The 24,903-nt window shown below is 41.5% G+C and overlaps 1 long non-coding RNA gene across 1 annotated transcript in view; it reads left to right on the forward strand.

Moving 5' to 3' along the window:
* LOC132215343 (uncharacterized) overlaps positions 1–24,903 on the forward strand; it is a 382,955-nt gene that overhangs the window by 339,306 nt on the left and 18,746 nt on the right. The window lies entirely within an intron of this gene.

Raw genomic sequence — 24,903 nt, forward strand, 5'->3', positions numbered from 1 at the left:
AATGCCAAGAGCAAAAGATAAAGAGAGAATCTTAAAAACAGCAAGAGAAAGAAACTCAGTTACCTACAAGGGAATACCCATACGACTGTCAGCTGATTTCTCAACAGAAACTTTGCAGGCCAGAAGGGAGTGGCAAGAAATATTCAAAGTGATGAATACCAAGAACCTACAACCAAGATTACTTTATCCAGCAAAGCTATCATTCAGAACTGAAGGTCAGATAAAGAGCTTCACAGATAAGGAAAAGCTAAAGGAGTTCATCAACACCAAACCAGCATTATATGAAATGCTGAAAGGTATCCTTTAAGAAGAGGAAGAAGAAGAAAAAGGTAAAGATACAAATTATGAACAACAAATATGCATCTATCAACAAGTGAATCTAAGAATCAAGTGAATAAATAATCTGGTGATCATAATAGAATCAGGGACATAGAAAGGGAATGGACTGACTATTCTTGGGGGGCGGGAAGGGGTGTGGGAGATGCGGAAAGAGACTGGACAAAAATCGTGCACCTATGGAAGAGGACAGTGGGTGGGGAGTGAGGGCGGAGGGGTGTTATGGGGGGAAAATAGAGGAACAAATGTAATAATCTGAACAATAAAGATTTAATTAAAAAAATTACAGTTAAAAAAAAAAAAAAAGAAAAGAAAATGCATCACTATGAAAAAGTATTATGGGCCTGTGTCTATGTGTAACATAACTTTAAGCCCATCCTTAACATACCCCTAAAAGAAATCCCACTATAAAGGGGGCTTTGTATTAAATAGATATATTGTTACTAAAATGTATACAAGAGGGTTTGTTAGTTAGTAAAGAGATATTGGAAATAACTTTCGCCGGTGGTTGTCATGTGTGGTTGACTAGAGAGATTACATAGGCTCCTTCACTACTGCAAGAACAAGGTAAAGAATCTAGTCTGCATGTCTAACCTTGTAATAGCACTCAGGGTCTTCTAGGTCATGTTCATTCTGTATCCCACCCCCAACAATCGCAGGACACTCTGTCATCTGATTTGACTATATGTTTGGCTGGTCATGTCTGCAAAATATTGTTGCACCTGCCATGTTGGAGAAAAATGTGTACATAAGGTTCTTATTGGAATGTCTGAAAATAGAACACAGGGACGTAAAAGTTTTTATAACTGATTTTGTGTCCGGTTGATGATATTGTTGAATTATATTATTTTCACACATTTGAAATAATGTGCATGCAAGTGAAAAACTTGGTATTCATTCGCCGAGTACAGAAAGTTTATAGATCTAATGCCCAGCTGGCTTCAGATAGTCCTGTGGTCAAGGTTGAGGGAGAAAAATGTGTTCACAGGGGGAAGTATTCACCTGGGGATTAGATGTGATGAGGGCCGCAAGTATCAAAGGGGAAGAGGCATTTGAATTTACTTTCTAGCCAACACTTTCAAGCTAGGAAAGCTTTTCCTACTCAAATTTGAATAGTTTTATGCTCTACCCCCACCCCCATTAAACACGGCTCAGTCCCATATAGAGCCAAATCAATTCATTTATTATTCCCAAATGCATCTTTTTTTTTTTTTACCTCCTCACTTATATTTATCATGGTATTCTCCTTCCTAGAAATTCTTTAGATATCCATTCCCTGCTAGCCCTATTCTAACCATTATGAAGATCAAGGTCATATGCTACCCTCTCTGGGCAACCTTCCTCTGAACTAGCATTTGATTTGCTCACGACTTGCATTTTCTTGCTTGGATGTAACTGTTCTGTTTTCCTGTGTTCCATGCTGAGGATTCTCATCTTGCGCTCCTCAATAGACTCTAACTTTTTTTGCAGAAAGGAATTCCCTCTTATGATTTGTTGTGTGACCATGAGCTCTTACATTGCTGCTTCTGTATGTGTGTGTGGGGGTACTCCATAATCATTTATTGATTTTTATGTCATGCTTGCACATTAATGTGCATTATTGGGCTGTTAATATCAGGTTACAAAAATCAGACTCGTACAAAGACATGAAGTTCTAGCTGGGAGGATCTTAATTGTGATGCTTAGGAAGGAAATGCTTGAAGAGTATAGTTAGATATATATTGATTTATTGATGACAGCCATTCTGACTTGTGTGAGGTGATATCTCATTGTGGTTTTAATTTGCATTTCTCTGATGATTATAGATGTTGAGCTTCTTTTCATGTCTGTTGGATATCTGTATGCCTCTTTGGAGAAATGTCTATTCAGGTCCTCTGCCAGTTTTTTAATTGGATTGTTCTTTTGGTGTTAAGTTGTGTGAATTCCTTATATATCTTGGATATTAACCTTTTAACAGATGTATCATTTGAGTACATCTCCAATTCAGTAGATCTTTTCATTTTGTGGATGGTTTTCTTCAGCAAAACTTTTTAGTTTGATGTAGTTCCATTTGTTTATTTTTCTTTTGTTTCCCTTGCCTGAGGAGACATACCCCAAACAATATTACTAAGAATGATGCAAAAAAGTTTACTGCATATATTTTCTTCTAGGAGTTTCATGGTTTCAGGTCTTACATTTAAGCCTCTAATCCACTTTGAATTTATTTTTGTATCTGATGTAAGAAAGTGGTCCTGTTTCATTTTTTTGTGTCTGTCTGTCCAGTTTTCCCAACAACAATTATTGAAGATACTGTCTTTACAACATTATATCTCCTTGTCTCCTTTGTTATAATTAATTGATTATATAAATGAGGATTCATTTCTGCTCTCTATTCTACTCCACTAATATATCTATTTTTATGCCAGCACCATACTATTTTGATTAGCTTTGTAGTATAGTTTGATATCAGGGTGAATGATACCTCCAACTTTGTTCTTTTTTCTCAAGATTGCTGTGCCTATTCAGGGATTTTGTGGTTCTGTATAAATTTTAGGATTAGTTGTTCTTTTCTGAGAAGAATGCCATTGGTATTTTAATAGGGATTGCATTGAATCTGTATAGGTAGAAAGGGCATTTTAACAATATTAATCCTTCTAGCCCACGAACAAAGTATTCTTCCATTTATTGTATCTTCTTCAGAGTCTAAGAGTTTTCAAAGACAGGTCTTTCACCTCTTTGGTTACATTTATTTCAGGTCAAGATTCAATCTTGGAAGCTGGTGAAACTCTCAGCTGTATCTCTATTTAACTTTGCCTAACAGAAATAATTGAGTTTTTGTTCAAACTAAAATTCATTGTTGAAAGTTCCTGTAAGAGATCTGTTCTAGCTCATTCTTTAACTTTAGAATGGAATCACGTTTACTGAGGTTAGGTTTTAAGGTAAAATTTTATTAGACAATTACCCTTTAATGTTCTTTAGCAAAGGGCTTTGTTAGAGAACAATGTGGGCAACATGTAGTCCAGGACAGCCAGCTTTTCCATCGTATTAGAAGGAATCCCACTTTGTGTAACTTACTGCCCACTAATGGAGTTAGCTTGTATTTAAGGGCTATTTTTTTCCGTGAAAAATATGTTTTGTTAAATGCTAGGATTATACTTCTACATCATACTCAGTGTAACAAGCTGCTCATACTATGAGAGTTACTTGGGACCTGAGATTCACCGGAGAGCATTGGACTCCGGTTCCCTCCGGAGCAAGTGCTCATTGAGTGGAATGCTGGTGTCCCGAGACCACTTGTAGAAATTGTTTACTTTCTCTGTCTCTATTTCCATCTCATGTTTCTCTCTCCCAACCTCTCTTCTCCCCTAGCTTCTCTCTCTCTCCACCATAGCTTGTATAATGAAATAACTAAATTGGCAAAAGGAAGTGGGCAGAGGATGCAACCCCATTGCATTTGCTTATTTTTTCACTAGAGGCCTGGTGCACGGATTCATTCATGCACTGGTGGGGTCCCTTGGCCTGTCCTGCAGGGATTGGGCCAAAACCGGCTCTCCGACATCCCCCAAGGGGTCCCAGATTGCGAGAGGGTGTAGGCCAGGCCAAGGGACCCCACCGGTGCATGATCGGGCTGGGGAGGGACTTCGGGAGGGCTCCAGGGTGTGTCTGGCTTGTCTCACCCAGTCCCGATCGACCGGACCCAGCAGCAAGCTAACCTACCAGTCGGAGTGTCTGCCCCCTGGTGGTCGGTGCGCATCATAGTGACTGGTCAAATGGTCGGACACTTAGCATATTAGGTTTTTATTGCATAAGATTGTCATACTTTTCTAAACACCACAGAGTGCCTTTTATCAAAGAATCTGCCTCTTGTTGACCGTGAGTTAGATTTCTATTGCTGCCATAACACATTACTACAAATTTAGGGGCTTAAAACAACACAAACTTCTTATCTTGCAGTTCTGTCGGTCAGAAGTCCAACACGGGTCTCAAAGGGCTAAAATCAAAGTGTCACCAGGGCTGTGCTTCTTTCTGGAGGCTCCAAGGGAGAATCTCTTTCCTGCTCATTCAGGTTGTTGGCAGCATTTGGTTCCTCGAGGTTGTGGGACTGAGGTCTTTGATTCTTTGCAAACTACCGGTTGTGGGTTGATCCCAGCTTCTAGAGGCCGCCCTAGATGCATTGGCTCATGGCCCCCTTCTTTGGAGTCCCTCTTACACATCCATGTGTCCAGTCCCTCCTGCCTTTCTAGCTGACTTTCCTGCCTTTGTCTTCTACTTTAAAGGTTCTATGTGATTACAATGAATTCAGCTGAATAATTCAGGACCATCTTCCTCAAGTCTGTAACCTTCACCCCATCTACAAAGTCCCTTTTGCCATGTAATGCAGCATATGTTCAGGTTCCAGAGATTAGGACATGGGAATCTTGGGAGTAAGGTGGGGAGAGAGGGTGGGGGCATTGTCCTCCTCTATGGTGTATTGTAGGCCATCCAAAAGGAGCTGATCATTTCCCTTTCTCCTAAAATACAGGGAAGCTTTTTATTGTTAGCTGCTCTACAGATAGATTTTTATGGTTACTTATTTCCAGGAGATGGGGACTCGGAGAGGTAGGGACTGGAAATGACTCTGTATTTCTCAGTGACTACACTTACCAGAGACATTGGATAAACTTGATGTTTTCCTGGCAAGTAAGTAGTCATGATACAGTTCCATAGGAAGTGTTGTTACTGTTGGTTAGCTGAAGGGTAAGAATGAAAAAAGAGCCAAATGAAGAAGTGCTAAGGTTTATTTTGTTTTCAGGTGCAGAAAGGGTACTGCAAACCAGTCCAATTTCCTTTATTTGGAGCTCAAAGAACTAAGCACTGAATAAAAATGCAGTCGGTTGTACTTCTGGAGCAATGAGCTTCCCCAAAATAGTTCATTAAGATGTCATAGCTCCTTTGGTGGGCTGCTGTTTTGACATTTCTAAGCTCACAATTTGCCTTTTGTGTATTATACAGTGTCTCATCAAGGGACCAACAAAATCCTGTTACAATAAAGCTGATGTATTAGTGCCATGGCGAGTACATTCCCTTGGTTATTCAGTCACTTTGTGTAAGTAATTAACTCCACTTCTCTCGATGGCAGGCTAGTTTTCAAAGCCCAAGATGCACAATGTTGGTTGCAAATGCAGTTCCTTGCTAACAAAGCAGATAGAAATGAGATGCAGGGATGATGTCATTGGAATAGGCAGAGAATTCAATCCAGGTGACATTTGGATGCCAGGGATTTGAGCTGGTTTAATTCTTTTTCAGTTTCTTAGGCAGACTTGTCTCTATGCACCTGCAAGCAAGACTTGAAATATGACACCTTGTTCAGGGTCCTGTGCCCCCTGAGTACCCAGAAGTGTCTCCATTTAATATGAGCTTCCGGGAAGAGATGGTGGTAGAATGGAGACACCTTTTCTTTGCATCTCAGGAACCCACATATTTGAAATGAAAGTGAAAAATTTTAAGACGGCCGAAACCGGTTTGGCTCAGTGGATAGAGCGTCGGCCTGTGGACTGAAGGGCCCCAGGTTCGATTCCGGTCAAGGGCATGTACCTGGGTTGCGGGCACATCCCCAGTGGGAGATGTGCAGGAGGCAGCTGATCGATGTTTCTCTCTCATCGATGTTTCTAACTCTCTATCTCTCTCCCTTCCTCTATGTAAAAAATCAATAAAATATAAAAAAAATTTTTAAGACATAATTTCGATCATGTCTCTCTTCTGTCCCAAATTCTGCAATTAGTTTTGTAAAACTCAAAAACTACTTGGACCTCCAATGCCTTAAGTTAGTGCTACTTGAAGTGTGGTCAGTGCCGGCCCACAAACTCTTACTGGTTATCTACCTGTCCCAGAATAAACTCAACAATGCCACTAGGTACTGTTTAATTAAGCTGATATATAAATATGTACTTATAGTAGCAACACATTTTCAACAAAGAAGGCAATGAATTTACATATATATGCCAATTGATATATATATATCTCCATACAAACACATACATGTATGTATACACAAATATACATGGTGTCCCCTCAAAATGTATATGCATTTTGAATGGTTATAAAGTCAGTGCTTATGAACATACAGTTCATTTTCAAAACTTAAAAGACTCTACATAAATGAATAGTTTTTTGTGTTTTCAGACTGATGACCTTCTGGTCCAGGCACTGCTGATAACGCAAAGCAATGGAATTGCAAACATCAAGAATCATTTTGTTTAGTATTTGTGCACGCTCAATTTGTCAATTGTTGCCAGTTTTGTACTGTAAACTTTATCTTTTATGTATCCCTATAAAAAAGTCTAGTGGCACTTGAGCATAAGTTTTATTTATTCAAAGCTAAGTCTGGCTTCAGTTAAACCTGAAAAGGAGTGAAAATTAAGTGAGTTGTCATCTGTTAAATAATGTATACATTTTTTGGGGATACTATATATATGCATATATATTTTTTATATGCATGTGTGTATGAATATATATGTGTGTAGGTACATGTATGTACATGTATTTTTTATTTGCTTCCCTTTGCCCTTTAGTCTTTTATTTAAAAGTCACTTAAAAATTACCTGTTCAGTGAGGTTTCTCTGGCTCTGTAGCTAAACTGTTAGCACCATCATCCTACCTAGCATTTGCTATTCTACTTCCTTATTTTTGTCCTCCTTGGCACTAATCACTAATTATTTTTTAATACATTTTACATATTTTTGTTTTTGTTGTATATTTTCTTGCTCTAGAGGTAAGCTCCATGAAGGCAGACATAAATATCTGTTTTGTTTAATTCTGTATTCTAGCTTCTAGAAATATCCCTGGTATATAGTAAGGCTTCAGTAATTATTGCTAGACTGAAAGATTGAAGGAATGATTGGAGGAATTAATGGATTAATGAATAAATAACTGTGGATAAATAAGTGGATTAGTGAATAAAAATACACATAATTGTAAAAGTCGATAAATGAATGTATAGGTGGGTGTATGAATGAATGAAGATATGACATTATGAAACCTAATGTTGTCTATTTGTATAAACCTGAAGGTGGAACATCTAATCTCTGGTTTCAGCTAAGTCAGCTAAAACTCTCACCCCCAGTACTGGAGCAGTGAAGTGATTTTTTTGCAGATTAATCACCATACATGTAGGTTGCTGTCTCCTGTTCTGCTATGGAGCACATTTCTATTACTTTTAAAAAATCTATGACATAAATCATGACAATTCAAGAGTGTAGTTTTAGAGACTGGCTGCTACCCATAGATTGATGCATTGTGAGTGAACAAAATCCAAAGGACTTGCATTAAATATCGCTGATGTGGCTAGCAAGAGCTTCCTCAGGCTGGCTTCTGTATCCCTTTGATGCATCCCATGTCTTATCCTTTGTGGTAAAACAAGAGGTCTGTGCTTCCCTGCCGTAGCCCTGAAATCAAGTGTTTCTTTACAAATACATGGTTCCATCAAGTGGAAAAATATTTTGAAATGAAGATATGAGTTCTAGGTGGCATTGCTATTGGTCTGTCATTGCTTCTAGGTGCTCTCTGTAGAAAGGACTAGGAAATATATGTGTGTGGGTATCCATTTATAATCATACACATATATTTATACATAACAACCTACTTGTCTGTCTATATTAAATGTACAAGTTAATACCATTTTTTCAAAGTCCATCCCAATATCACAGAGTACATATATATACTCATTTGTTCAAGTCTAGAAGATACCAAAAGAAGACTCAGGATCGCTGAATACCATATTACTATGAAAAGAAAACCTACTGACTAGAGTTTAATATTTGTTTATAGTTTTTTTCCTAAGATAAAATTTATATACTGGGAAATTGCAAATTTTTACTATCTAATTCAATGCATTTTGACAAAAATGAGGTTTTTTAAAACTCCTAATGTGTAATCGGAGTTCACTAGTTATGCATTACCTAACATGGCTCCTTAAGTTTTAACTTGAGATCAACTTGGTGATAGATTTTTGCAGTTTTCAGGTTTTTCCCCAGTTGCTAGTGTTCCAGATAAAGTTGCTGATGAAGCAAGTTCAGACCACTGACTTTGTAGCTGTTCCCCCAAGTATTTCCCTCCCCACCCGATTAACAGCTGTTTCTTCTTTTAAGAGGTATTTTAGAAGCTTTTTAGTTTCTTAAAATTAATCTTACCATTAATGAAATGACCCATTTGGCACTCATGCTCTCAAGGAGGAGAGAAGCTGAAATGTCCACTCTGTTTTCACACCATCATTTACCACTTTTGAGAAAATAGTCTTCTCTCCATATTCCTTTTGAAGGCTTCAAGAGTTCTAAAAATATTGCTCTCAAGACACTTACAAAGTCATTTCAGCTCCCAAGGCTTGAGTTACTGTCTTCTGTCTCCTTGAGGACGAAAAAAAATCACCTGAGACTAATGGTTCTTCTACATAAACAGTGCCAGCAGACACCTGTGTTCCACATTATGTGACTTGGTGTCTTACTGAGAGTCTTTTGTAAGAGTTAACTTAGGGACAATCTCCTTTTGCAGGAACTTGCGTGGGAAGAAAGTAGCATAAGTTGCTTGGGTAAAGGGACAGGGGTCTTGTTGTAGGATCAACTGTGAAGCCTGCCCTTGAATCTGCCCTCTGTCAAGCTGCATACAGGGCATATGGTGATGACCGAACAGGTGCATTCTAATTTTAGCCAAGAGTAGTTGCATTATTTATAAAGTTAGCCAGGACTAGTTGCAATATTTATAAAGTTTTTAATGCTGTTTAGAGGGTAAAATTTATCGTTCTGTGATAGAAAAGTGTCACTATGACATTTTTTGCCCCCAAGATTGAATAATTTAAGAATGGACTCATTTCAGGACCAGTCCAAGTAACCAAATAGTATTGGTAGATTATTTGCATGTATAGTGGCTATTCAAATGGGTATATGGAACTTGGTCATATTTGTACTTTGTTCTCAATTAGATTATTGGTTTCTCCACAACGTCTGAAATTTTACACAAGTGTCAATTGTTTTGTGGCTGGTTGTTTTATTTTTAAAATAAACATTAGTGTTTAGAACAGTTACAGATTTAGTTATAGAAAAATTGTGAAGATGGTATAGAGTTCCCATAAACTCCTCGCCCAGCTTCCCCTATTATTAGTACTTTACACTAATAAGATGTGATTGTTATCATTAATGGACCAAATTGGTATATATATTGTTATTAAAGTCCATATTGATCATTTCTCCAGCCGTGTGCTCCTTCATACCACTTCCATCCTCTTTTCTGTTTACCATCAAGTGTTTCTTTTGTCTTTAAATTCCTGTTTCAGGAACTCTGCCTCAACCCTCCTCATCCTGCAAATGAAAGACTATTGGAAAGTCTATTCCTATCTTCTTTCAGAATTAATATAATCAAAGTAAGATGACAAAGATGAGAAGAACCTGAGCTTTGCATGATATTCATTCTAGGAAAAGCATGGGGTTGCAGGAAATCATAAAAATAATAGGAAATCAGGAGCTCTTTAATCCAGCCCTCGTCTGACAAAGAGAGGCCTGTTTCAAAGACTGCTTTTTATCTTTCCCAGTTAAATGTCTCCAGTGATGAGAAACTCAATACTCCATGTGCCTTTTTTGGATATCTCCGACTATTATAGAGTCCTATTTATATGGAGCTGAAATATATCTCCTTATTAATAAAGAAAAGCTAGGCCATGTTGTAGTAATAAGCAATCCTTAAATCCCTTTGGTGTAACATGTGAAAGTTCCTTTCTTGCTTATTCAAAAGTTGCATACCTGGGTGATTGGCTAGGACAGCCTTTCTCCATGTGGTGACTCAGGAATTGATTCTATCTCTATTCCTCCACAAATGCCTTGACGGGGGAGGGAAGAGCTGAAGGAGCACGTACAAGTTCTTAAATGCTTCAAGCCAGAAGTGAGGCAGATCACATCTACTCCCAGAAATATTCACATCGTTCCACTTAATTGCAAGGCAGCTGGGAAACTGGGGAAGCACTGGGCTGTTGAGAGGCAGTCAATATCTCCACCAGTTGGAGTTTCTGAGTCTCTTTGCTCCTTTTAACCACTCAGCACAGTCACCCTTCCTCACGGAGGTAACCTAAACTCCCGCCCAGTCATTGCCCTGGGTTCAATGTCCAGGATCTCGGGCGAGGCGGCAAGGTATCCTCCTTGTCATGTCCGATCATGGACCCTTGTTAATAAGAACTAAACACAGACATGCCCTCTGGCAGACTGGAAATCTTACTCAGGTATTGCCTGCCTATATGGAGTGGTGGGGGGCCAAGGTTGTTTTAATTCGTAAAAAGTCATAAGTTTAGTTTAGACCAGCTGTATTATGTTTGGTTAAAATAACTTCCGTAAAACCTTTTAGGTTTTTCATCTCTGCTTCCATTCATTTAAATGTGGCAGTTACCACACCTACCTTTCTTTTTAGGATTTTCCCAAATCCTTATTTCATCGAATTCTTACTCCAAAGGTTCATTTGCTTAAGTTAATAAGGCTTTTTGAGGCTGTCAGACTTCAGGTGAGGAGCTATTCTTATTGGTATCCTTAGAGGAGGCCTGCTTCATTGATTTGTCGGGCACGACAGAGTAAGTGCTAAATGTAGTTCACTTTTCATGTGATTTACTCCATATGAATGACACCCAGGATGTTTGAACACCCTGTGACCCCAGACACAAGATGGTGCCATGTTCCGTTTATATTTGTGTGAAACTAAATAGTACAAAGTCCAGATCTCTGAGTCTAGAAAGTAGTAGACATCCCCCATGTCCCATACCACTGAAGAGGTTTTTGTAATTTTCTAGGGGCAAAATGAACTGTGAGGATAACGGTGGAGACGAGAATATAAATGAAAAGTTCTGCAGGGCTCTTCTGAGGGATAAAACAGAGTTTTATTCTGATATAATTTGAAAATCAGAGTACTTAGGCTTAGCCATGAACCAAAGACAGGCGTAAAGTGGGAAGAATAAGACAAGGGATTTAAAAGTGAGAGTTACCCTAGCTGGGTGACTCAGTTGGTTGGAGCATCGTTCCAGACTCCAAAAGATTGTGGGTTTGATCCCCAGTTTGGATTTGTATGAGAGGGAACCAACCAATCAATGTTTTTCTCTCCCTCTCTCTCTCTCTCCCCCTCTCCCTCTCTCCCTCCCTCCCTCCCTCTCCCTCTCATCAATAAAAAACATATCCTCAGGTGAGGATTTTAGAAAATGTGTAATTTAAAGGCAGAGTTGTGTGAAGCTGCTGATCAAAAGACTGGGTTGTTAAGGAAACAGGACCATAAATTTATCGCATTCATTTTCTGATTGGTGGGGCAACTGGATTTTCAGGGGTCTGCTTACTCGGCAGTCAGAAAATGGTGATATGAGATAAGAACAATGGGTAGATTCGGTGGACTCATGGTCAACAGGTGGAGTCGTCAGACATGGTCAGCAAAGGAAGGGTCACAAAGAAGGGACCAACCTCTCAGTTTCCCTTGGAGTCTGCAAAATAAACCAATAAAACAAGCAGTAGTGAACAGATCATGCAAAGAATGTTGTTGGTCCCATAGACAGAATCAGAGGTTAAACTGCAAAATGGCCTACTCACTTCAGTGAGGTGAGAGACTAAGTTGCAGAAGGGTCCAGATACTCAGTCACAAAATTATGATATGAGAATCCTTGAGAGGATGGATTTGAGAGGCATATAAAAGGTCTGATCAAGAGCATGGAATTGAGCCCTAGTCGATTTGGCTCCGTGGTTAGAGCATCAGCCTGTGGATGGAATGGTCCCAGGTTTGATTCTGGTCAAGGGCACGTACCTTGGTTGTAGGCTCCTCTCCAGCTCGGGCCCTGGTTGGGGCTCATGCAGGAGGCAACCAATCGATGTGCTTCTCTCACATTGATATTTCCCTTTGTCTTTTTCTCTCTCTTCCACTCTATAAAAATCAATGGAAAAATATCCTCGGGTGAGGATTAAAAATTAAAAAAATGAGTATGTAATTGATCTGTGTTATGGTAGTATTAAAAGGGAAATTTGTGGAGTTTCCATGTGAAGATGGCATATTGAATATCTATAATTTCACTCTCTCCCCAAATACACTAAAACTATCATAAAGATATTTTAAAAATAGATTTAAATCCATAATATTTTGGGAGCTGAAAAGTAGATAGTCGAAAGAGGTAATTGGCTAAATGGATGGGAGACCGTAAGATTCTGAAACCATAAAGATAGAACCAACAATACTCTGATATGCACAGCAGAATCCTTATAGAATGAAATTGCAATATCCCTCCACCAGGAGTTTGGGGGAGGGGAAACAGAGGGGTGATGGGAGAGAGCTACATTCTCATCTACCAAAGAGGAGATCAAGAGATGATTCCTGAAACACACAAATTTAAAATTAGCAATTTATATAGAACATAAAGGTCTTTAAATTTCAAAACTAATTAAGAGAGCCTAGTCATTGCATGTGGGGAGGGATGTCTTATGCATCTTTTAATACTTGTAAAACTGTGCAGCCAATACTTTGAGGAATTTCTGAAGTTAAAAGCAAGTTTCTGATTTGAGTCTTTTATAGAGAATAAGGATATTTAGAAGTAGAAGGCATCCGGGAGAATAACAGAGGCCAAATTTGTCCTTTGACAGATGACAGAATTGAGGCATGTTAAAATTGAGCCTAATCTTGCAGCTCTGCACACACAGTCTCTGTCAGGAGTGTGTTCATTTGCATGTCGAAATTAGCTCCTACTCCAACTAAGACTCAGCCATCCTATGGGAAGGCCAGGATATGGTCATGGCAACTCAACGCCACTGCAGTGATGACTTCTCGGCATTGTGTCAAAATGGCAGATTAAACATATTTAAAACAAGGCAGGCAGCATTGTCTCAATGATTAGCCATGGCAACTGTCAGGAATGAGACTGAAATCTGGTTGCAGGGAAGGAGAAATATTTATGTATTTCAATGAGAGGGAAAGTGGAACTCGCCGTGAATGGGCTGAAGGGAAAGCATACTAATGGGAGTGACAGTAATGAGATTATATGTATTATAAGCACTGACAATTATGCGCTCATTATGAAAATACACAAAGGGAATGAACACAATTATGTAGCAGACACTATGGGACAATGAACTTATTATACCATTTGCACTGTAGCCTATAAAAGTTTGCTGCTAGATTTTATGCTTTATGAGAGCTTTCCCCCTCCTACACCTCCATAAAATTTTGGAAAACTAAAATTTGAAGAAATTAGGCTAGACATGGCCTCAGTCGTCATTCAGTTTTGCAGTTTTTCTACTGTGCTACCTCAGAATTTCAAGGGAGGCGTGAAGGGAAAAGTGACGGGTATTCCAGGCCCCTTCAGCCCTCTTCAGCCCGAGCAAACCATCTTATTCTGCCTGGCAAGTTGCTTGTCCCTACAGTGTTTTATGTAACAACACGATTCTACTAAAACAAGAAGGCTGGAACTCAGAAGTCTTTTCAGCTTGCTTACTTCTGAGACGAGGGGTCTGGGGCCCTAAGGATGGAAGTGACCTGCCTGAGATGAGACTGAGCTAGAATGAGCACTTATCCCCCACACCTCGGTCCTTTCATGGTGCTCCATTCCAAATGGGTTGTGCTCCAAGCAGCGTGTCCGTGATGACCAGTGCCTGGGAGGACTTCATGGTGCACCTCCCTGCACTGCAGAAGCTGCCGGTGTGGATCCATTCCCAGACCCTAGACCGGCACCGCTGACCTCCCACAGATGGTGTGTGGATGGGCTGGGAAGGGCCATACATACCACTGTGCTGACTCATTTTGTTTGAAATCATTTACTTCATGTACAGTGGCCTGCAGTAAAAACCAAAAGTACCAAAGCAGTTATACTATGTGCTAGTCACTGTACAAGTGCTTTATGTACCGCACTTATGGTTAATGCATTTAGAACTAGAAAATTTAATCTTTTATTTGAAGTTGCGATCACTGGTCTACAAAGTATTTCCATTCAGTTCATGCATGATATGGCTTAACATACATGAGGAATTAAAAATCAACACAACTGCATTTAGGGCCATTTCCTCCCTGCAAGCTGGAGTGGGTTTGGTTTTTGGAAGAGGCAGTGACTTAGGAGCACAGAAATGATTCAGAAATGATTTGCATCCTGGTTACATGCTGTCTGTCCCAGTGGAGGCAAGCTCTCTGCCTTGATGAGGGCCTTTCGGGGGAGATCACCTGGGCTTCTGTGCCAGCGGGCTTCCCATGGAGGCACCAGCAGACGTGTGGAGGCAGGAGGAGACAGCACATCTATATCAGTAGCTTCCACCTTCCAAAACTATAGTATCCCTGAGGTGACAGACTCCATGGTCGCATCTCTCACTGGATTTTAAAGACATGATTTCCTCCCTGTGCGGTCACCAAATGGCTTTGTGATCTCAGCACAAGGAACTTCTCTCGTCTCGGGCACCTCATCGCCCTAACCCTGTCCTCACCTCTCCAGGTTATCTCATCCTTAAGATCTTTTCAGGCGAGCCATCGGGATGAACGCTTTTGCTGATGGGACTGACAAATGCAACATAGGAATTCAAGGTCATGAGAGCGGTTTTCTTGTGTGGCTCAATACTGACTTTGATGACAGTGTTTAGTGTAAAATCCCAGAATGCGGAGAACCATAGCAACCCCATTGGCTTCCTGTAATGACCATTTAAAGAGCAGGCCTCTTTGGATATATTAGATATAAAAATTATGGTTCATCTGTTAAAAAATTTTTGGCATGATTCTTCACATATAGTAAGCAAGCTTTAAGAACATTGAGAGGTTTCATATGATTTTTGACTTAGAAAATGCCTTTCTATGTCTAAGCACAGAATGGCTTGCCACACCTTATAATGGAACCGTATCAGACGAAGGGCAGAGGGCTGGGGCTCATTTCTTGCTGTCTGGCTTCAGCCCAGCCTTGTGCTCCCTGTCTACTTTGTTCTCTTTTTAGAACCAGGGATGGAATCATGCTCAGTCTCTCTCAGCCCTTCTGGGGCGTGGTTACGGTGTTTTGGCCAGGTTCAAGTCTCGGACTAATGAAAGGACAGGGTCCTCTCATTGCCACGTGCAAGTCCCAGCTGGAGGGCAGGGCCCCCCCCAGCACAATTATAGCCAACGGCTGTGGTTGTAAGCTTGAACCTATGGTCCAAACACGTAGCCCCACGTGCCTTGTGCTAGAGTTCAGGTGCATGTAGTTGAGTGAGGTTGAAACTTACGAGAATGCTGTAAGCAACGTGATCACGCCCCCTGCTTTGCCTCGTGACATCTGCTATAACATAAAGACACCGCTTGTGGGCGCTGTCGTTGTCTCCTCCTCAGGGAGGCAGCGTCCCACCGAGACCCAGCTATTATTCTCCTGTCTGTCTTTTCCTTAATCCTTTCACCCGCCCCCCTCCCCCACTCAGGACCACCCTTGGTCATGCAGCCACAAGCCCTATAGTGTAATACTGTACTTTGAATGCAAGAATGCTCATAGTCACATATGCGCATGTTATTTTTTGACTTCGCTTTATATTCACAAACTGATGTCTGGGTCGAGATCAGAAGTTCCTCAAGCAAGGGGAAAAGGAGAAGCTGAGCAGCCCAGGCCAGCCTAGGATCACATGTGATAAATTCTGGAGAACAGCAGCAGGTCTGATGGCATAAATGCACACTCCCTGATTTTGCAGGGCTACGGGGCAGTGTTTAAATCAGAGCATTCAGTGCCCCTGGCAGCTGCAGATGAGATACCCAAACAGGTCCCCTGAAGCCATGGCTCGCGTTCAGTCGGGCCGGCCCAGCGTGGAAGACAATCTGTTCCCTTCCTTGCCCACCTTCTCCCCTCAGGCCCTGGCTGCCCTCCCCCCTCTGCAGTCATTTCCCAGGCAGGACTGGAGAGAGCTGCAGACTAAATTGCTTTCTCCCGGAGCATCTTCGTACATGTCAGATGAGATCAGATTCGAAGCGGGTTCTGTGCTCTGCAGGGCTGATCCAAATCAAATCAAAATATCTGTTACGTGGGACATGATTGAAGTGTATTTACTTTACTGCGTCCCCTAATGGTCCTGTCATCCGGTGCCTGAGGCAGGGTTACCGGGGAGCTGATGAGTCAGAATTGCCTTCCCCACTCCATCTTTCCCTCGGCTTGGCTTCCAGGTTGGTCCCCACAAATGCTGTACCCTTATTAGCAGAAGGGACGTGGGATGCACTTGGAACTCTTTCTCCAAGCTTTGCTTTCAAATTACATAAAGCAGTAGGGCTTCCTCACATTTTCCGCCGGTTTTGCCACACAATAAGGGAAAACAATCCCTGAGGAATTTCTGCTCAGCACCCTGAAGCTATAGGTTTTTGTTACCTATGCTTTAATTTCCTCTTTGTCTTTGTGCATTATTTTGCTACCAGTTCCTTAAACAATATTTTTCCTTTATAGAATATTAAAGTAAACTGAGCTCTGTTAGGCTCTCTCTCCAATCCACAGGGTGTCTCTCTTTCTCTGGAAGAATAAAAAAGGTTTACCAAAACCTTGTTCTTTTCCCTTTATTCTGTTTTCACACACTGTTTTTTAAATGTATCCTAAAAAATAAATGTCTTTTTAGGCACTAAGGGAACGGTGTGGAATCTTCTCTAATTAGAGTCAGGCTGAGACAGAGTTTTGGCTTCCTCGGGTGGTGGGACACGCGGTGACTGTGCCTGGGGCTCCGGAGCTGTCGTTCTGAGACGAGGGAAATGACGGACCGCATCTCATTCAGGGTCTCTTCCCTAAATGAGTTCACAGGGTGCTTTGAGCACTTCCCTGGTCCCTACAAACAGTGTTGTTTTGGGAAAAGCAGAATCAAGCAATAATTCTGCAGCCTCTGCTCTGCTAGGCACCAGGCAGGCTTGTTTCTAGCAGGACCCAATGCCCACCAGTTCCATCCCACCACCTGGAGGAACTGGGGAAGAAAGGCTGAGGGCAGTAGACAGCCCACCACAGTGCTTCCCAGGGAGGGGCACACGCCCCACAGGGGGGCAATGTGATTTTTAAGGGGGGCAATTCGAGAATGAGTTATTAACAGTGAATGTTTTGCATTTCTTATGGTTCTAGGGGCCTCATATACAGTATATAAATATATATTGTGACATATTTATGCATTTCAGTTCTCTATTATATGCTTTGAAACTTTATTGGCTATTTTTTCATATCATTTAATGTTATTATTTTTTAAACAATTCTTAGTGATTTCTTCCTCAGTACTTCAACGGTCCTCTTGTTTTTTTATTGTTCTCTTTCATGGATGCCATGTTCTTTGGAAGCTTGTTTAGACCAAGTTAATGGCCTTTTAGGCTTCCTCCATGTCAGCGGTTCTCAACCTGTGGGTCGCGACCCCTTTGGCAGTCGAACGACCCTTTCACAGGGGTCGCCTAAGACCATCCTGCATATCAGATATTTACATTACGATTCATAACAGTAGCAACATTACAGTTATGAAGTAGCAACGAAAACAATTTTATGGTTGGGGGGTCACCACAACATGAGGAACTGTATTTAAAGGGCCAGAAGGTTGAGAACCGCTGCTCCATGTGAATAGGAGTTTACTTTTTGAATAATAAGAATTATATGTCACGGGAGGTGGGGGGCATCAGGATTTTAGAGATGCTTAGGTGGGGCATGGCCAATAAAAGGTTGGGAACCACTGGCCCACCAGCTGGCACTGACAGGAGGGCCTCGGTGCAGTTGAGTCCACTCTGCAGGAGACTGGAACCCAAGCACAGGAAGTGGGACTCAGGAGCACAGGAGGCGCTTTCCTGCCCGCAGTGCTGAGAACAGTCCTTCCCATAGAAGCTGCATCCAGGCTGATCTTGAGTTTGGACAGTAGGAAGCATGCTGGCCAGTAACCCCTGGGCTGGTCCCTACCCTCAGTCATTTCAATCCCTTAGGACTGACTTAGGACAACAGCTATTTTATGTCCTCGTCGGAGCAGCCATTTGGTTGTCTTCCCAGTATCCTTTTACACTTTAAAGAGACCTTATCCCACCTCCTTTATAAAGTTAAGGGGAAACACGTCAAGTCTTTTTTTTTTTTTTTAATATATTTTATTGATTTTTTACAGAGAGGAAGGGAGAGAGATAGAGAGTTAGAAACATCAATGAGAGAGAAACATCGACCAGCTGCCTCCTGCATATCTCCTACTGGGGATATGCCCGCAACCCAGGTACATGCCCTTGACCGGAATTGAACCTGGGACCTTTCAGTCCGCAGGCCGACGCTCTATCCACTGAGCCAAACCGGTTTCGGCGACGTCAAGTCTTGAAGGGACTGTGAGTCAGGATGCCCTCCCTCTCCTGGCCAAAGGCCCAACCTTCAAACCAAGATTTTGGAAGAAGGACTCCAAGACCAAAAACAACGGATCCGTATTCTTCCCCTGGCCTGGTCTTGAAGAATGGGCCTATAAACCTCCACTTACCTGACTTTCCAGAGCTGCTATGGATCTCGGCCTGTCCTATGCTTGGTCCTTCACTCTCTCTTGGATTCTATGACCCACCAAACATCCTTTCGATAAGTTACCCAACTCCTTTTCTTGAAGTTGCCCAAGTCAGTTTTTATCTCTTCCTCCCAACCCTACCTGCTCTCATCTTCCTCTTTACTCTGTTTTTAAGCCCACCTTCCATGTTGCTTTCAGGATAATCTCCATGCCCCACAGCAGATTCCTTCCTGCTAGTATCCTCAGTATTCCCAATCCCTTGCTGGTCTATATCTGAATCCCTCAGGCTGGCTTTTACTCTTCCCATATGGTGTCTACCTTCCCTCAAAGGAAGACCTTCTAAGAGTCAGCTAACATGGGGAATAATCAGAAAGGGGCAAGAGAAATAGGGGAATTGGTGTCTGTTTTTTCCCCTCTAAATGTGGGTTTTAAAAATAGATGTAAGATCCTTTTCCTCTCTAACAGTCTATGCTTCAAATCTTGTCCCAACTTGATTTTTTAAATATTATTGGCATGCAGTGGGCATATAGGAACTTGGAGCAGAGAGTAACATATGCATGCGTGTATCTGGTTGCCAGTCTCTGGCCTCCCTGCAATGAAGACCTGAGTGTTAAATCAGCGGGTGAAGAGGCAGAGTATAAACATATCACACCCCAAACATGGGCCGTGCACTCTGCCACTTGGCATCTTCAAGCTTGCGGCCCCCATCCTGCTGTATCTCTACGGGATTCTGCTTCGATATTTCCAACCTTAAGTTTTATACCGCTCTTTTCTTCATCCATGTGTTATAAGCTTTATGATACATTGACCCAAGACATATTCAGGGAGTTAGATGGTACAATAGAGGAGGCCAGAAGAGACCTGTTTGCCTAGGTGAAGAGCTGGTTTAAGTGTCTGTGAACTGGTAATGTTATCAGAGAAATGCATGGATGGTCTTTCTTCGTTGCTAGTGGGAGTGCGGTTCTTGGGGTACCGCTGGAATAAGCATTGCTGGAGACCCCCACGGGAGGATGCGATGTAATAGTAAGCTTTATTTTTGTGGAATTACAACCCTTGGTTTCTAAAGTCCCATTTCCCTTAACCCAGTCCTGGAAGGTGTGCAGCTGGGGCTTCAGTAGAGCCAGAAGCAAGCCAGCACCCAGAGTTCCTGTTCCATGTTGGAATTGGGTCCAGTACAGCATCAGGCTAGTTGCAGTCCATTAGTCCACTGTGTGGGGTCTCATGGCCGTGAGACATGCGGGCACATGCAGGGGAGCCAAGGGAGTGCACCCCAGGCAACTAAGAGTCTCAAGAGAGCAAGAGCAAATCAAGAGAAGGAACATCTTTGTTGAGGAGATATCTCAAATCTTCCCGTGCTTGCAGTGGCCACGCCTGCTCTGGCCAATGACCTGTTCTCAGGTGTGACTGCTAGACAAGTGCCTTCCCTATTTCACCCAGACTTTACTGGGCACATGTCTGTTTTCCCCTGTCCAGTCCCTTCCCCCAGCGATCTGTGGGAAAAGATCCGTGGCTCCCTGGGAGTGCTAAATTGCAGCTTCCTGGCAAAGCACAAATGACATGCCTATAAATGTGGCCTTCCCTTTGCTCCTTTCCTGTTATTTATAACTAAGTTAACTACAATGGTATCAGTAACATCATTCTTCAAGGGAAATAGATGCTGATATTTTGGTTTGTAACATTGCCTTCTTTTCTAATGACTTGATACCAAAGTTTCATGCTAACGCAGTTGCTTTCCAGGTATTATTTAATTTAGTCACCACTTCCCCCTCCTTTTTTCCTTTTTCTTTATCGTCCCTGGATTTGGATAATTACTTAAACAGTGTCTTTTCATTAAGGGAGTAAAAAAAATGCATCCCTTAGATTTGAGCTATTGTCATGAGGAACCTGTCAGTCACAATGATAGACATGAAGTATATTTCTCTCAAGTAAGTTTCTGCTTCACTGTCACCCTGTCCTTTTCACTTCTTCCAGCCTCTGGTGACTGGCAGGGTTTCAGTTTCTATAAAGGAATGGTTCTGCGTTATTTGCAATGGCCACTCTTTCCCATTCTCCATTCCATCTACTTTTTTTCAGGTTGTCAAGTTGCAAGGTCTATTAACAAAAAATATGAGGACTAATTTTCTTCTCTTTCGTGTTTATGAATGAAGGATGGTTTACATTTAAAGTTATGTTAACAGAACTTACTGCCGAATGACCCATGCTATCCCATGCAATGTAAGACATGTAAACTTCCTACTTTTTTTCAGTAGACATGTGAGGACCTTGGGGTTTGTTCACTCATACATTCATTAAACAAGTACCTGTTGAGTGCCTATGTGCCAACACTGTGATAGGCATTGGGTATATATCTAGTAAGCACAGTTAGCCTTTTTTGAACTTGATAGGATAATATTCATCAAATAATTGTGTATTAGTTATTTATCCCTATATCTAGCAGTTTAAAACAGCATACATTCAGTCTCTAAGACTCAGGAAACTGGGAGTGGTTTACCTGCATGGGTCTGGCTCAGTCTCTTATGAGCTTGTAGTCAAGCTGTTGGCCGGGGCTGTAGTCTCTGAAGATGTGACTAGGACTGGAATATGCATGCAGTTGGCTGTGAGCAGGAGGCTTCAGTTCCTTACCATGTGAGACTCTACAGATGACTGACAGCTTATATTAATACTAGAGGCCTGGTGCATGAATTCGCGCACAGGTGGGGTCCCTCGCGGCCTGGCCAGTGATCGGGGCGATTAAGGCCTCAGGGCCATCTTGCCCAGTCCCTATTGGGGTGATTGACCACGGGAGGTTGGCCGTGGGAGCGCACTGACCACCAGGGGGCAGCTTCTGCATTGTCTGCCCCCTGGTGGTGAGTGAGCTTCACAGCAACCAGTCGTTTGGTCACTTGGTTGTAATGGTCACTGAGGCTTTTATATTTATAGATAGCTTCCCCAGAGTGAGTGATACCAGAGAGGGCGTAGGTGTGGGCAAGGGTGAGGGTGAGAGAAGCCAAGATGGAAGTGACAGTCTTAGGACCAAAACATAGAAACCACTTCTGCCATATTCTGTTTGTCATAGAAATCAGTCATGGAACAATGTGGTGAGTCTCTGGTAGCCTCAGCTGCGACCCTAGGCCTTGGCTTTGTTGTAGGTAAGCATAATGGCTTATATTAGTTCTCCTTGGTCATTAGGAGCCTGTCATTGGAATGTGAATGGCTTGGTAGAAATTTAACCTCCTAGAAAATGAACTTAATCCCTCAGTACTCTGCTGATGCTTAAGTTCAAAAGTTTTATGTGATCACATGTAGCTTACAAGATTTTTATGTTGTTACTGCGTATTTCATTGTAATGGAAGCATTTGAATTTAAAGGGAAGTTTAGGAATGTCTTTTGGGGAAAAACACTTTTGCACTGCTATCTTTTTAAAATTTTGGCTGTCTTATATGACAGGAGACGGAAGTCATTGTAGAAAACCTCTTTTTAAAGGGTGAGCTAATTGTTGTCTTTGTGTCTTATTCAGTGTCTCACACTTAGAAGGAATCTGGTAAATATTTGTTGAATATGACTGTGTGAATATGATAGTGTTAAAAAAGGCCCAAGGTCCTAATTTGGGAAGTTTCAGCCTTCCTTTGTAAACTTGGCATGGGAACAAAGATGGTGTTGCAATTAGAATTTTAGATTTTTGGAGAGTATTAGTAGGAGTATTTTAGGAATTACCTGGAGTGCAGATAGGTCTTCTGTATTCTCTCCCACCTAGAAGATGTCAATAACAATGTATGACTTAGCTGTCATGTAAATGGTCCGCCTTAAAGGAGTTGTATGTATTTTTATTTAATGAGGTTGAGGTCACAGACCATCTTAAACTTCTTGTTTTTTTCTTTCCAATTTGGACAAACATGTAAATAAACTTAGCATTTTATGAATTGATTTATGTTCTTGTTGTACCAGAAGAGGTATGCTAGTTCAGAATTACAAATATATTTATACTTGGGTGTTCTATAACCAGGAGTATAAATTTTCAAACTTTTTGCTCTGCATTTGGTCACTGAGACACCAAAATGTGTCTCAGCTTCACTTAACTTGCCTTCACTTAACTCTGTTTTATAGCCAGTCCGTGGGGCTGGGGCTGGGGCTGGGGAGGCAATGGCGAGTGTTAGAGAAATACTTCCAGATAAGTCTAGGAACCCATTCATACCTCCTAGAGAGAGATTAGCCACAGGAGTTTTCACCTTCCCCAGGCCTGGATGCATTTGTCCCAGGGATTTTGGATAAAGGGCTCTAAATTGACTGTTTGAAAACCTATACCTCCATAGCTCCCTCCTTTCACTTGCTTTTGTAAGCCAGAGGAAGGAAGGGAATTCTACCTTAGGAAAGAAACCACATTGTGAAGTGAAGCCACTTTATCAGAATATTTGGGCATTTCTGAAGCAGTGGAGCCCAGAACCCGGATCTTTGGTGGGGATGTTGATGACGTAGATGCTGATGTGGGCCCTCACTAACTCCTGTCATTAGTTCACAAGGCGGCTGGCGAGGCTGTGCCTGTGTGGTGGTCTGCTCAGAGCTCCTGCCAGCACTGCCAGCGCTTTTTCAGAGTCGATGAAAAATGTAATGAAGTTTTAGTAAAATGTGTAATCTATGTGTATATACAAAATTCCTATAGTAACTCTATACAGGTATTTTCGGTAAAGATTTACTACCTAATGCTTATCTGCTTCCTGAATTACTAAAAACCTATCATTCTTATAATTAAGATGTCATGTTATATTAATATATATGTATGTGGCTATATTTTCTGAAATAAAACCTGGCATGCACGATGTGACTGGGGAGAATATATTAGTAGATATGGGTCCAGAAGAGCAAATGTTTGAAATTATCTGAGAACTCCAGGGCATTTGAGCCCTGCCAATTACGTATATGAATGTTTTGTTAGTCTTGGTTTAAATTTCAGGGATAAAGGCTGATTCAGTTCTTTTTTTGTCCAGTGGTTAAACTGCATGTTGAGAAAAACACTGTTACCTATTGGGTCTCATTGCTGGAAACGAACCCTTCAGGCTGACAAGTGGGTCTTTGAAGCCTGCAGGTGGCTGAGGGGCGTTGTGACCTGAGCCTCCCAGAGCAGCCTTTCCACATTTTGGTTGTAACGTATCTGCACCCAGATTTGGCCTTAAGGCTGGTTGTGTGAATCATAACGGGGTCAGGGGACTAACTAGCTTCAAACAGGAGGCAAATCCGTTAGGGGGATCCCATCAGACAATCCGCAGTCCAGGAGAATGGAAGCCAATGGGACTCACAAGGAATCAAGTTTTGTGACCGACCAACCAAGAACTCTGTCAAGCCCAACACAAAGTGAAGCACCAAATCACTGCCAAAGGTGTCAGCGGCTTCGGAATGAATAGAGTGCAAACTAGTCAGTGGTCAGTGACGCGAGGTCAGGGGTCACAGTTTATGCAGCCAAAGCTTCTTTTCCCTCCAGGATAATGACTCTCTGAAGCCCTGATTAGAATTTTATTTCAATTTGTCTCATTTTGCAACTAATTTTCCAGGGTGTTTGTGGCATTAATGTGATTGCTATTCTGTTTTGCCAACAAGTTCACATTTACAAATTAGAAATCTCATCCAGAACAAGAAAATCTTTTATATACCAAACAAGCTGATTTTTAGCGTATTTGAATATATTTAAACAAGCTGATTTTTAGCGTATTTGAATATATTTAAATGTAAACATAAAACCATTAAGGTCTCTTTATACTTTCATCCTTCTGACAGAAATTCGTATCTTTGTTATTCAGAACCAAAAATTTTTTAAAGGTTCCCATCAGTGAATAGAAATCAGCCGACATATTATTAGGAGCATACATCCTTTAAGAAGTGGAGAAGACTTTCACATGTGCACTATCATTTAATTTGAAATATCACATTTTTTATCTTTTACCTTTACCTTCTTTATGACTGGAGCTGGGCTTGTGCTTAATTTTCACCTCCACTCAGCTCAGGTGAGTATCTGTCACTGAGTGTGGGTTAAACAGGTTGAAGGAGACCTTGAGTTGGAGGAAGAAAGAGAGGTATCGGGAGAGTTGAAAAGAGCCTGTTTTTGCAGTGGCTGTTCCGGTTATTTATTGCTGTGTAACAAATCCTTCAACATTTAGTGACTTAATACAAACAACAATCAGTTAGTTTAGAC

Source organism: Myotis daubentonii, chromosome 14 (genome assembly GCF_963259705.1).
Source record: "Myotis daubentonii chromosome 14, mMyoDau2.1, whole genome shotgun sequence".
Classification (NCBI taxonomy): Eukaryota; Metazoa; Chordata; class Mammalia; order Chiroptera; family Vespertilionidae; genus Myotis; species Myotis daubentonii.